This window comes from Indicator indicator, chromosome 11 (assembly GCF_027791375.1).
Source record: "Indicator indicator isolate 239-I01 chromosome 11, UM_Iind_1.1, whole genome shotgun sequence".
In the NCBI taxonomy this organism is placed as follows: Eukaryota; Metazoa; Chordata; class Aves; order Piciformes; family Indicatoridae; genus Indicator; species Indicator indicator.
In genome coordinates, this window is record NC_072020.1 from 5,301,375 (window position 1) to 5,313,585 (window position 12,211).

The 12,211-nt window shown below is 48.7% G+C and overlaps 1 non-coding gene across 1 annotated transcript; it reads right to left on the reverse strand.

Annotated features, from left to right (window-relative positions):
- Positions 1-6,174: 6,174 nt before the first annotated feature.
- Positions 6,175-6,247, reverse strand: TRNAR-ACG (transfer RNA arginine (anticodon ACG)). Its single transcript has one exon. It is a non-coding gene; the product is annotated as a tRNA-Arg (tRNA).
- Between the last annotated feature and the right edge of the window lie 5,964 nt (positions 6,248-12,211).

Here is a 12,211-nt window from a genome sequence, read left to right on the forward strand (position 1 = left end):
TTATTAATTTTTTAGGAGAAAGAAAGACAGAGGTCTGTGCAAAATAGCACAATCAGACCTTTCAGCCAAGTGCCTGAACTCGGGTATCAAGTCTGGCTGTAAAAGCCCCAACTCTCCAAGAACAAAGCTGGCAGGCTGGCTGGCAGCTGGACCCCAATGCCCCATTTCAAACAGAACAGACAACTGGAACAAGCTTGGCAAAGCAGCCAGCATGACTTGGGGCCCAAGCTTCTGTGGTGCTGTGTCAGAGCCTGAGCAGCAGCTCGTGGCTGGGAAGGAAAGGTTGAGATGCTGAAAGTGTGGACACAGGGGAAATCTATCCTCAGTCTTGCCTGCAAAGCTTGCTTTGGAGAAAAGCTCTCCCCATACAGATGTTTGCCTGAGCTTTCCTGTTTGTCCCCACATCACAGCTGCCCATCCTGGCCACTCCTTCCCCTTGTGTTTACCCAGCACAAAGCCATTCCATAATGGTGCTTGTTTAGAGCTCTGGGAACAAACTCAAGATCCTTGTGAAGACTTTGTGGCATGGGGCTTTAGAGCCCAGCTCCACAACCTGTGCTCAGATGAGTGTGTTGGTGTGAACAGATTTGCTCCCATGAGTAACAACAGCTTAGCTGAGAAAGGGGTTAGAGAGTTGGGCCCTCACATTCTGTTCTGCTGAAAAAAACAAAAAGGCAAACCATTGATCTCCTTGACCCACCTGCTTTATAGTCAAACCTGCTCCCTCAGCATGTGTTACGTGTGAGAGGTGTGCCTGCAGCACCTGTTCTGTAGCTACCAGAACTGTGCAGCCCCTCATGTACAGGTACAAAGCTTTTGTTTGGGAAAAAGCTCTTAATTTAAAGCTTCAGGTGCAGTTGGGGACCTTAACCATCCTTCCCAGCACACTGGGTGGAAGCTAGCTGAATCTTCACATACCTGTGCTAAAGGTGGATTTGTGGTGGTAGAGGATGGGAGTGTCTTGAACATAGTGAGGAAACAACAGTAACTTCACTGAGAGAACCTGCAGACAACCCCGGTGGTTCAACCAAACCTTTTCTTCAGTAACATGGATGTAGCTAGATAGGTGCTTGAGCTTCACACCATGGAGCAGGACTGGCTTGTACAGGAGGCCATGCCAATGAACACTGTGGGCATTCCATTTTGAATGGTGCAGGCTGCTGCACTAAGTACTGAAGAGGCACAAGCAGCTGCTGTGAAACAAGGGGAGACAGTGACTGCTAGCACCCTGCACATCTCTATCAGCTGGCCTGGCTGAAATGTGAAGGGATGAAACTGCCCAAGCCTCAGGAGGAGATGGTTTCCATGTGGAGTTTCACTGAGTCAACAGGAACCACCCAGCCTCCTGCCCCATCCAGCCATGTACACCTCTGCCTGTTGCTGCTGCTCTTCGGGGTGGAGATCAATCTGGAGGTTGTTCCTGGTTGGAAACCATCCAGAGCTCCAGCTACGATGTAGCTTGGCTCTGCAGCACTGTTTGCCTGGGGACATAGAGCCACAGAGTGACGGACTGAAAGCTCAAGGTGGGAGCTGTCCCCACTGCACTCTATGTGGCTCTGGGGCATTTATAGCTTCAGAGAGTTCTACCTGTGATTTTCTGGAGGCAAAATTGACCCCAAAATACGTGAGCTCCCCAGAGCCATAAATTTTGCTTCCGAGTGCTGGAAGGCGAAAGGATAGGAGGCAATCCTAAATACAACCAAGATCCAGGCAGCATGGCTCAGGGACAGTGAAACAGCCAAGGCAGATCCTGCAGTACCTCCCATCACCTTGTGTCCTGCAGCACAGCCAGGCCCTGGGCAGGGGAGCTCAAGGTGTGACTGGATTCTTGGGCTGTCTGAAGGGACTGAGGGGGCAAATAACAGCAGCTAATGGCCCTGGTAGATAACTTGCATAGTGCTGGGCAGGTGGTTCCCTTCCCTGTGCTTCCTGTGAAAGTGAAGGCAGTGAGTTATCACAGTGGCTTCTGGGAGTGAGCTGGAAACACCATCCTGTCATTCTGTTCCTGAGGGACAGTAATATGTGGCTCATGCTTTTGCTAGCTTTGGATTTTCAGAGCCACTCATCACTCACCTTTCCTGGCCTTTGTTTTGGAAAGATCTCCAGACACTAGTCAGTCTAATAGTTTCTTTTAAGCTGCAGTTCAAGCTGCTGTGGAACTCTTGCAGCCTTCCCCAATAGCCCCAAGCCGTGCAGGGCAGAAGGGGAGGGGGAGAAGAACCAATTTTTTTTCATGGAAAGCCTTGAGCGGAGTGGAGCTGCCTTGCAGGAGCCCTCTGACATCAGCAGCAGGTTTGACCTCTGCTCCCACACAGTGTCTGGTTACTCCTGTCAGCTATCCCATATCCCTCAGTGCAGGAACTGCAGGCTGCCCTACTTTCATGTGGAGGTCCTGTATAAATGATGAAGTGCCATTGCTCTCCTTTCCCCTGAGTACCTGGCGCTGGGAGCGGCAGCCCGCGTGGCTGGCAGTGCAGCACGGGAACTGGTGGCTGTGAAGCTGGAGCGTCTCCTGCCCTGTCCTGCTCCCCTGTCTGCTGCCTCCCACCATTGTTGTCTCTGGCAGTCTGAGTCCCTTTCAGCTCATTATGATTGCTCCTAGGCTGTGAATTTGGGTTCCTGCTGAGTGTCCCCCAAAGGCAAACTGGGCAGGCAGGTTGTTCTGCAGCTGGACGTGCCAGGCTTTGCATCCTTTGCAGAAGAATTACAGACAGCCTCTTAGGTCCTGCTTGTCTCCTGGGTGACACTTGGTGGGTTTGTCTGTCCGCCTCAGCCTTCTTGTCTTTTTATTTATTAAGATGCTAAGAAATGTAGTCTTCATTCCTTCCCCAGCCTGCTTTTCTCGCTGGTTTTAGGGTAAAGGGACCTTTGGCAGTCCCATTCTGCTGGTAATGAGTAATTCTCATGCAAATAGTTCTTAAAGTGAATTCCCTGAAACTTGCTTTCAGGAACCAGAGCTTAATAGCTTGTTTTTCCTTTCCTTTTTTTTTTTTTTAAATTCAGCTCCTGCTGTTAAATTTCTATTGTTTAGAATACAGAAACTCATTGAAACAGGGATTTTTGCATAGAAGCTGGGGGAAAGCCCCAGCTATGGAAGCAGCAGACATTTTTGGGTAATTCAGTGTAAGAACCTCTCATGATCAAAGTGATTTGGGAAACTGCCCTGATTCAAACCCAGGGAACACCATTTTCAAACAGCCTTGTAAGGAACGTTTGATGAGGTCTGTGCCTCTTCAGTTTCTGAGTTTCATTTGGGGGGCTTTTAAAGTATTTTCCCAGGCTTTCTGGGGTTTAATGATTTAGGGTTTTTTTAGATATTTTTGCTACAAAGCAAACAGCTCCTTGGTCTGGAAATGGAGGAGTTTCAGCAGTACCAGTGTGCTATGGCAGCCTTCAAAGCAGGGGACTGGGCTCAGGAAAGCCAGCATGGGTCTGACTTGCCTTTCAAAGGAAGAGTTGTCTTTGGCTCCTTTGCCTGTGCTTTCTCCCCTTGTGTTGATTTCCACCCTGGCCAAATATTTGGTATCCCTGAATTTCAGTGTTTGGGACTGCAGTGACCTGCACCTCTCTCTCCCATGAGTATGCAGCTCTGGGGAGAGTGGCAGGTGCATGCTTCCTGATGAATTTAGTCCCTATTTTGAGCTTCCCTGAAAGTTTTACTATTCCAGCAACAGTAAACCCAAGTCCTTGCTTAAAGGAAAATTGCCACACACTCCATCCATACTTGAACATTTTGAACTGATGCTCCAAATTACCTGGGTGTCAGCCTGCTGCTGGGTGTTGCCACGGCAGCTCTGTGCTCCACTGCTGTTGCTAAGACAATGCCATGAAGGACTCCACTGGCACTGAGCTGGGGGTGCAGTGGCAGTCCCACTGGAACCAGTATGTACGTGCCAGTCGTGTGTGTGCGCATCTGGGCTGGATCCAAGGCAGGCAGAAGTTGCCTTGAAATGAAACCTGAAATGGACTGCTATTCATTGAACAAAAATGCATGCTGGAGCAGTGAGGGTACATGGAGGGAGAAGGATGGGACTTTAAAAGTACAGCAGCTGCAGGGAGAGGAGGGCAGACAGTTAAAGAGAGCAGGGGAGGAGGTGGAATGGAGGAGGTTAGCTCCTTTATGGGATTCCTGGGCATTTCTCAGATTTGCACACACTGGTCTGGATCCTGTGTCTTCCGTGTCAGCCTCTGCTGTGTGCTCTGTGTTGGCTTTTGGGGTGCTATGTGCTGTCGGGTTGGTGCTGCCATGAGAGACCTGCCTTTCACAGACCTCTGTGCCTACATCAAGTGTTTGAAGATGCATTCTGAACAAGTTTCTGTGAAGGAAGGCTTCATTGCTAGGGAAACATCTCTGGAGTCAGCATGTGCAAGCAGGGAAGGGCTATGGCCAGACACATGTCCCTTTTCTCCCATCCTCTGAGGCCAAGTGCCTGCGTTGCTGGGAGGAGCTGGGAGGGGGGTTGTCTCTCATGGCATAGTGGTTGTGCATTCTTTTTTCTCTCCCATTTCTGTATCCTGCTGCTGGCTGGATTCAGCAGCACTGGGTGTGCTTGGGCAGAAGCCTTCTTGCTGTGAGCCCAGCCAGAGCCCAGAGCTGCTCACCCACTCTTTAAGGAGCAGCAAAATTAAGCTTTTCTGAGCAATAAAAGTCCTCACCCTGCTTTCTTCCAGGGCATCCAGCTACATCAACAGGCCACTAAGATAAGATGAGAGATGGGAAGAAACTGTCCCTGTGTGAAAATATGTGGCATAGAGCCCTCCAAAGCAGCTGCTGGCCATGGCCCTGGTGGAAAGCTGACTGTGATGCCCAGCTCTGTGGGCACTGACCCTTGTCCCCATGCAGCAGGTCTGCAGTGCACAACTGGATGGGTCCTGACTGCACACACACAGAGAGGCTGGGGCTTGCTGTGTCTGGAAAGCAAAGCCAGAGCCTGGTCAGCAATACTGAATGGTACTAATTCTGTTGTTTGTGTTTCCTTCAAAGCTCAGCAGCAGGAGACAGTCTGTTAGGATTTGTGCTGGTGTACCTAACCTGAGACACCTGTGAACACAGACAGCCCTCCTTTCTTCTGTGCTGTTAAATACTTGTGAAGAAGGATAGCCAGCAGCAGTGGTGAAGCTGCTGGCTCCTGTGATTTCAGTGATTAAAGACAATATCATGAAGCCGTGCTCGCCGTTGAGTCTCTCATAGCATTATGGTGATTTTGCTCAGAGCCCACAGGGAGGGTGTTATGCTGTGAAACGATGGTTGAACAGAATCCTAGAATCCTTTAGGTGGGAAAAATACCTGTTAGATTATGAAGTCCAACTGTTAACCCAGCACTGCCAAGTTTTCCAACCTCTGCCTTCCTGCTGCCCCACACCACTAATGCCTGAAGCAGGGACTGGCAGGATACACCATTCTCAGTGAGTTATTTCCAGCCTGTCAGAGGTGGTTGGTCTTTACTGCAGCCCCACTGAAGGCCTTCCTGTTTCAGCATCCCTCCAGGGGAGACACAGGTCCTGGGCTGAGGAGCTGGGGAAGGGATCTACAAGAGGTGGGAGCAGGCTCCAGTCCCGGTGTGAAGGTTCTATTTTGCAGCATAGATGGGGATGGGTTCCTTAGAGGGTTTTGGGGAGAGTTTCCATGGCACTGGGAGGTCAGCAGCTATGTGGTGCTCCCTTAGGCTTTGCAGCTATGGGTGACCATGATGCTTAGATACTGCTGGCCAAGCAGCAGCACAGAGCTGTCTGCTGAAATGAAGCAAATAAGGAGGAATAACTGTAACTGTATAAACATTTCCCCTTCCTGAAGACAAGAAGCTGTCCAAAGCCAGGGGATGATACCTAGAGAACTGGACCAGTGGGAAACGGACCAGGACGTGCTCCAGTGCTGCTCTGTGGCAAACCCCCAGGCCTAGAGCCCAGACAAGGTGCCCAGGTGGGCAGCAGCCTCCACTGCACAGCTGTTCCCTGAATGGTGCCTGTGAGGGGTGGGGGCTGCCAAGAGCTCCTGTAATCCTGCTGGGGGTGTGAGGATGACCGGGGTGGATCTCTGCAGGAGTTTGGGGTCTGGCCAGGAACGGAGGTGGTGCCGGCAACGCTGTCGGGCTGAAGTTCAAGAGATTGCGGGGACGGAGGAGAGGGGAGCAAGAGAAAAGAAAAAAAAAAAAAAAAAAAAAAAAACTGAGCAGCCGAGCCAGCCAGGAGTCGAACCTAGAATCTTCTGATCCGTAGTCAGACGCGTTATCCATTGCGCCACTGGCCCTGCTCTGAAGAGAAGGCTTGCCCATGTGCTCTTCACCCTACGTCGAGCGCGGGGGCAGGGCGACAGGCTCCAGGTCAGCCAATCCAATGCGACCTCCCTCCTGGCGTCCCTCCCACTGCGCTCTTGGGGCGTGGCTTAGTGCTGGCCCCTCCCGCCCACCCTGCCCTCGCGTCACGGTCTCGCCGCGCGCTGCGGGCGGGCTCAGAGTGAGGCGCTTCAGCCAATGGCAGCTCTGCCGAGTCAGCTCAGGCCTGCCCCGTGCCTCCGTAGGCCGTGCCCCGCCCTGTGGCGCTCGCTAACGCGCCCGAGTCGGTTTGTCCTGTGTGGGGTCCCGTCTCTCAGGCCGGGGGACGCGGAGGTCTGGAAGAGGACAGCGGAGAAACAGAGGGCGACGCGGCGCCAGCTGGAGAGGGACGAATGGCGGCCACAGCGGCGTCAGGAACGGCAGCAGCGGCGGCGGCGGCCTACGCCAGTCTGAAGCTGTGAGTGACCCACTGGGAGCAGGCGGGGGGGGATGCATCGCTGTCACCTGCAGCCACCAGAGGGGAGGGCCCGGCCCTTAGAGCTGCGGTCGCCTGTCCGCTACCCTCACAGGCCTGCGGGCCCCTGTGTCCCACAGGGTCCCCTGTTCCGCTCCCTTTCGCTCCCCGGGTGTGCCGGGCTCGCCGCCTCCCTTCCTGGGTGAGCGTGAAGGGCCTGGCCCGAGGCAGCGGTTGTGGGCGGCAGCCCAGGAGGACTTCGGCAAAGGGGCCAGATCCTGTCCTTGTTCGCTGCCCATCTGGTTACTCGCGGTTCGGGTGACCGTCTCGTTTCCCTCTCTCATACGTAAGAGGGCTGAGGCGGGCAGGTCGGCGTTGGCGCCTGCTTCGGTGTGACAGACGAGCATCTTCTCTGTCTTGGAAGTGTTGGAACAGTTGCTGATCTGTGCAGAGGAGGTGGGCACCGAGCGAGACACACAGCCTGTCTCCTCCTGCCTGATAGGTGACTTACAGGAACTCCAATACCGGTAAAAACACGAGGCTTTGCACATGCAATGTTACTTGCCAGGAGAAGGCTCCTTTATGCATACTTAACTGCCATTCTGTTGTGGCACAGGGTTTTTTGTGGTATGGTTTTGATGCCAGTTGATGGTTTTGAGCTTTTGAGACTCTGCTCTCTGCTGTTGTGTAGTGCCTGCTGTGACTTCTCAAATCTTCTAACCTCCTGTGGTAATTTTCCTCTTAAAGGTTTAGGGAAGAATGTAATCCTTTGGACTTGTAAATGCCAGGTGTTTGCCTGCTGTCTTTTATACAGAAAAAGAAATTGCATAACCGAAGTTGAAAGCAAAGAGACACTTCCATTGTAAGCCCTCACAGTAGCTGGTTGGAACTCCTGAACAAATTTACTCTGAGCATAAGACTCTTGGTAGCTGACTGAAGCCAGCAGTGTAATGTCCTTGTGTGTCCTGAAGGCGTTCCCAGGCTTTTGGCCTCTAAATTGTAGCTGGAAACTCTAGAATTAAGTTAGTCATGCCATTTGCAGGAAGCAGGATCTGACAGTAATTTTTGTTTAAAGCCTGATTTAAGTGTACTTAATGTTTTGTTAAATTTCATTTGGCAAACATCTTTTGGATTCAGTGCAGACAGCCTTCTTTCTTGAAGACCTGCATAAAGAGTTGTCAGAACGCTGCTGCTTGTTTAAAAATCATTGGACTCCTTTCCTTGTTGTGATATAAAGTAGCTATGTGAGGGTGCACCAGCAGTGCAGACATTTGGGTGTTAATGAAGAGTAAGATCATTAGCCTTGATGATTTGGCTGAAAGCTGCTTTTTCTGCTTGTCACCTAAACAATATTTGTCTTTCTTTAAGCTGAACTTGTGATCTTTTTGCCTGCAAAGGAGAAAAAGGTGAGCTTTACCAATAGCAGTAGTTCACAGTCCTTAATGAAATTAAGTAAAGCTAGTAGAGAAATCTCTCATTGGAAGTTTAAGATTAATTAAAAGTAAGCTTTGCTCATTTTAGAGCAAGGTTATCTTAAATGTAGTTTAATGTGAGGGTTTGGGGTTTTTTTCCGTAACTTTAAACCAGAATTGTTTTGTGTTCTGAGCAAACAGGCTCTTTTTTTTTCTTGCTATTACACCAAACTGTGGTAGTGCCAGCAGAATCTCTAGCGCAATCCAGGGCCAGAACTTGGGTCATGAGTAAACCTGGGTTCACAAGGTTAAAAGGGAATGTTGTTCTGAGAAATTCAGGCTAGACTTCAGTTTGAGGATTCAGTGGCAGCAGTGATTTGATGGGAGGGGTTTAACTGACTTCTCAGTCGCACTGTGAAAAGGTCAGATTCTGGTGGCCCTGTGTGGAGCTTCAATTCTCTCTGGGGTCCAGTTCTGCACATCTGCTCACAGGTTCTAGCTGTGAATGCAGACCTCTTGTTTCTTACAGCTTTAATGTAGTGCCTCAGAGCCTTTATGCCTTGACCACTGTCAGCCAAGTTTAGGTGGTATGGAGAAAAATGCTGATGTCTGTGTTACCATTGGAGCTTGCTGAATTACACCATTAATTAATGGGTAATAAATAGTAAAATTCAAACAGCTGTCACAGGTAGCAAGCTCTAGTGGCTGGTGGGAAAGCCACCAGTCCAATCAATGAAAACTGATTGGTAAAGCTATGTGCCGAACAGAGAGGGTCTTGACTGTTCTTCTGGCTTGATTAAAGACGTTTGTTGTTTTTTCCTTTGTGCTTGCGTGATGTCTTACCCTTCTGACAGCCTTCTCAGTACCCTGTGGGTCTCTGGTCCTAGATGTTTCACATTTGACTCCTCCTGACCACGCTCATGCTCGCATGCTTTGTGGAAGTACTCATCAGCCATTAGATGCTGCTGCACTTGAGTGCAGTGCCCTTCATCCCTATTTGGGGAGAGGTCCAAAAGGACATCATCTCTATGGGGTTTTTGCTCGTTTTCTAAACAGAGTTGCCAAAGTTTGGATAATGCTTCTAGAAGGAACAGCTACACTTCCTTTTTCTTCCTGCTTAATCTCAGTGGCTGTCAGGATGAAGGTCAGGTGTGTCGGCTGAGGAGGGCATTAGCTTCTGTAGTGAAGTATTTGTCATCTTAAGGACCGTTTCCAGCTAAGTTCTACTTCTGAAGCTGTGCCTTTAATACCTACATGCCTCTTTTTGTTTTTTAAATAGCATTTCTATTAGTGTTTTTTCAGTCCTGAGGTTGTATTCCCTATCTTCTCCCTGCAACAGCTGCTGCTCTGTGGGAGATGCTCCAGTTCCTTGAGCTGCTCCTACTTGAGGAGTAATATTTATTGTGGCTGTATAATTAGCACAGTCACTCACCTAGAAAAGCTGGAATCTGTGGAGTGTTGAAACCATCAGCATGGAAGCACTGTTACTTAACATCACTTTTGAGGCTCTGCATATGCTAACATCTTCCCTGCATCTCTGCAGCCCACTTTAGTTCCTTAAGTACAGCGAATGCATTGCAGCGCAGGACAGGATGTACTCCTGGCTTCCTTTCTTATGGTATTTAGAGCTTGACATCAAAGATTCCCCTGCATTAGAGCAACGTTAAGTGTTTATGGTGAAATAATCAATTACTGAAGTAAGGGTTTGGCTGTTAAGGCCTTGCAGTGATATTGAGTGAGGCACTATCTTTAGCTGACATTAGAACGTGATGGGTGCTCTTCCATTCTCTACCCTAACACAGGGATATTCTTGTCTGTAAGATCAGCCTCATTAAAATGTGGGATACCACCCTGAATCATCCTCATGAAAGCATAGATTTATAGTGTGGCTTAATGAGGTGAAACTTCATAACAAATATACAAATGGAAAGGGAAAAAAAGAGAAAAATCCTGTCTCACTTAACTGTAAATTAGGCTGACTTTGTATAAGCTAGCAATGGTTTGCTTTTTGTGTTTGTTGTGATGTTGGGAATCAACACTTCCCCCTCAGATTTGTATTGCAGGAATGAAATCTACTGAGTAAGTTGCTTTATCTCTTGGCAGTGATCCACAAAGCTTCAGCTGGAGGAGATTTTTCAAAATTAAACCTGAGACACCTTCAATAATATTTAAGACATGAATTTGTTGGTTTCTGTCCTTCAATATCTTTTTTTTTTTTTAGTATCACGAGTTATACCATCTCAGGTATTTCCATTTATTACTCTCTTTGCTCTTTGACAACACTGGGAAATAGTCCATGATAATAGTGGTCAGGGTTTTCTTTGTATTAAAAAGAGTAAGTGAGAGGAGCTGTGATACTGTGAAAATTTTGTGCTGTAAAGCTGCAGTGGAGGCATGGTGTTGCTGTTAAGGGGTTTGGTGTTGCTGTTAAGGGGTTTGGTGTTGCTGTTAAGGGGTTTGGTGTTGCTGTTAAGGGGTTTGGATGGTTGTAGACAGCAGTGGCAAGGTAGCTGAGGAGAAGGCAGGCTCCAGTAGCAAAAATGGTTGTACAAAAGCAGAATATGGCTTGCTGTATGAAAACCTGGTATCTGCAGACATTATGGACTTGTAGACAATAACAATACTGAAGAAAGTATTTTTATGTAATGTTGGCACTTGGACTTTGATTCTGATTTCATTAAAAGCCTAGAAGTAATCTGTCTGCCGATTCCTTGACCTGTGAACAGTTCTGCTTTCAGCACTGAGTGTCTCCCTCTCAGATAGTAAATAAGCATGTCTGTTATCTTTCTAAGTTTGTGATAGACACGCATGCCTGGCTCTGAGCAGAGGCTATGGAACAGCACCACTCTTGGACACAATGCCCATCAGCTTCCTTCCTGAGAGAGAAGTGAGAGGCACTAACCTTCGTCATGGCAGGTTTATGTTTGGAAGAATCCAGTTAATGAGGAGACTACTACCCCAGCTCTGGGGCTTGGTACACTTGTAAATCAGCTTTTGCACTGAAACCTGCTTCAGTCTTGGCCTCCTCTCAACTATACTGGAGAAAACATCCAGGTACTTACAGAAATGGAGTAGGGACTCATCCTTCTGTTAAAAACATGGAAGAGCTCTCATTCTCCCGCTTCTGAGGCAGGGATTTACCATTTTGCAGGGCATTAAGCTTTGCAGTCTGTGTTGTGCAGTTGCGTTTTAAGCAGTTGTTAAAAGTGATCCCAACAGAAGCATTTAAGTTCTCTCAACTTCACAGACTGGCAATTTTATTTCCTCCAGCCCCCTCCAAAAGACCTCTGAGCCAAACCCACCCAAAGCTCCAGAAGAGCCAGTGATGAGACTGCTGCAGTGTGCCACAAGCTGCTAAGCCTAGAGCCAGTCTGGCCCATTGCAATGAGGAGAGAGATCACTTGTCTTGTTCCCTCTGACACTTTTGTCACTAAATGTAGTCTTGGAGAGAACTGAGGAGGGGAGGACTTTGATGGCAGAGTTCTTTTACCTTTGTGTTGAGGGTACAACGTAGTTGAAACCAAGCTAGAAATGTACAGGCATTGTGTAAGAGGAGATAAAGATGAGAAATGACTGTTCAAAGGGCGATGGCAGGAGACAATATGGGTGTGGATTTGAGAGGGGGAGAAGTGCTGCAGGCCGGTCTAGCAGAGCAGGGCATGTGCAGATAGAGCAGGCATCACTTGCATTGCAGCCCTGGGTCTCTCCTTTTTCTGAACTTGGGCATGATGAGGGCAAAAGACCTCTGCAGGAGGAAATGCTTGTTCCTGAGTGTAGTAAAGAGAAAATTTTGTTTATGTGATAATATTCTGCACCCTTAAGCTTTTACTCAGCTGTCTGAAAACAGGCTGTAACTCATATGCAAGTGAATCTTAGTGCTGAGGCTACGGCACATCATGGCCATGTTGTAGCCTCTGCAGATAAGCAGAGCAGCTTTCAAAAGTACTGATCATGATGGGAGCGCTCAGCCGTGCTCTGGGTGCTCAGGGCAGGGGTCTTGTTTGTTGTGTGTACAAAGTATTCCAAAACTGAAACTCTTCTCCCTGCTGCTTTGGACACTATTTTACAGCCTG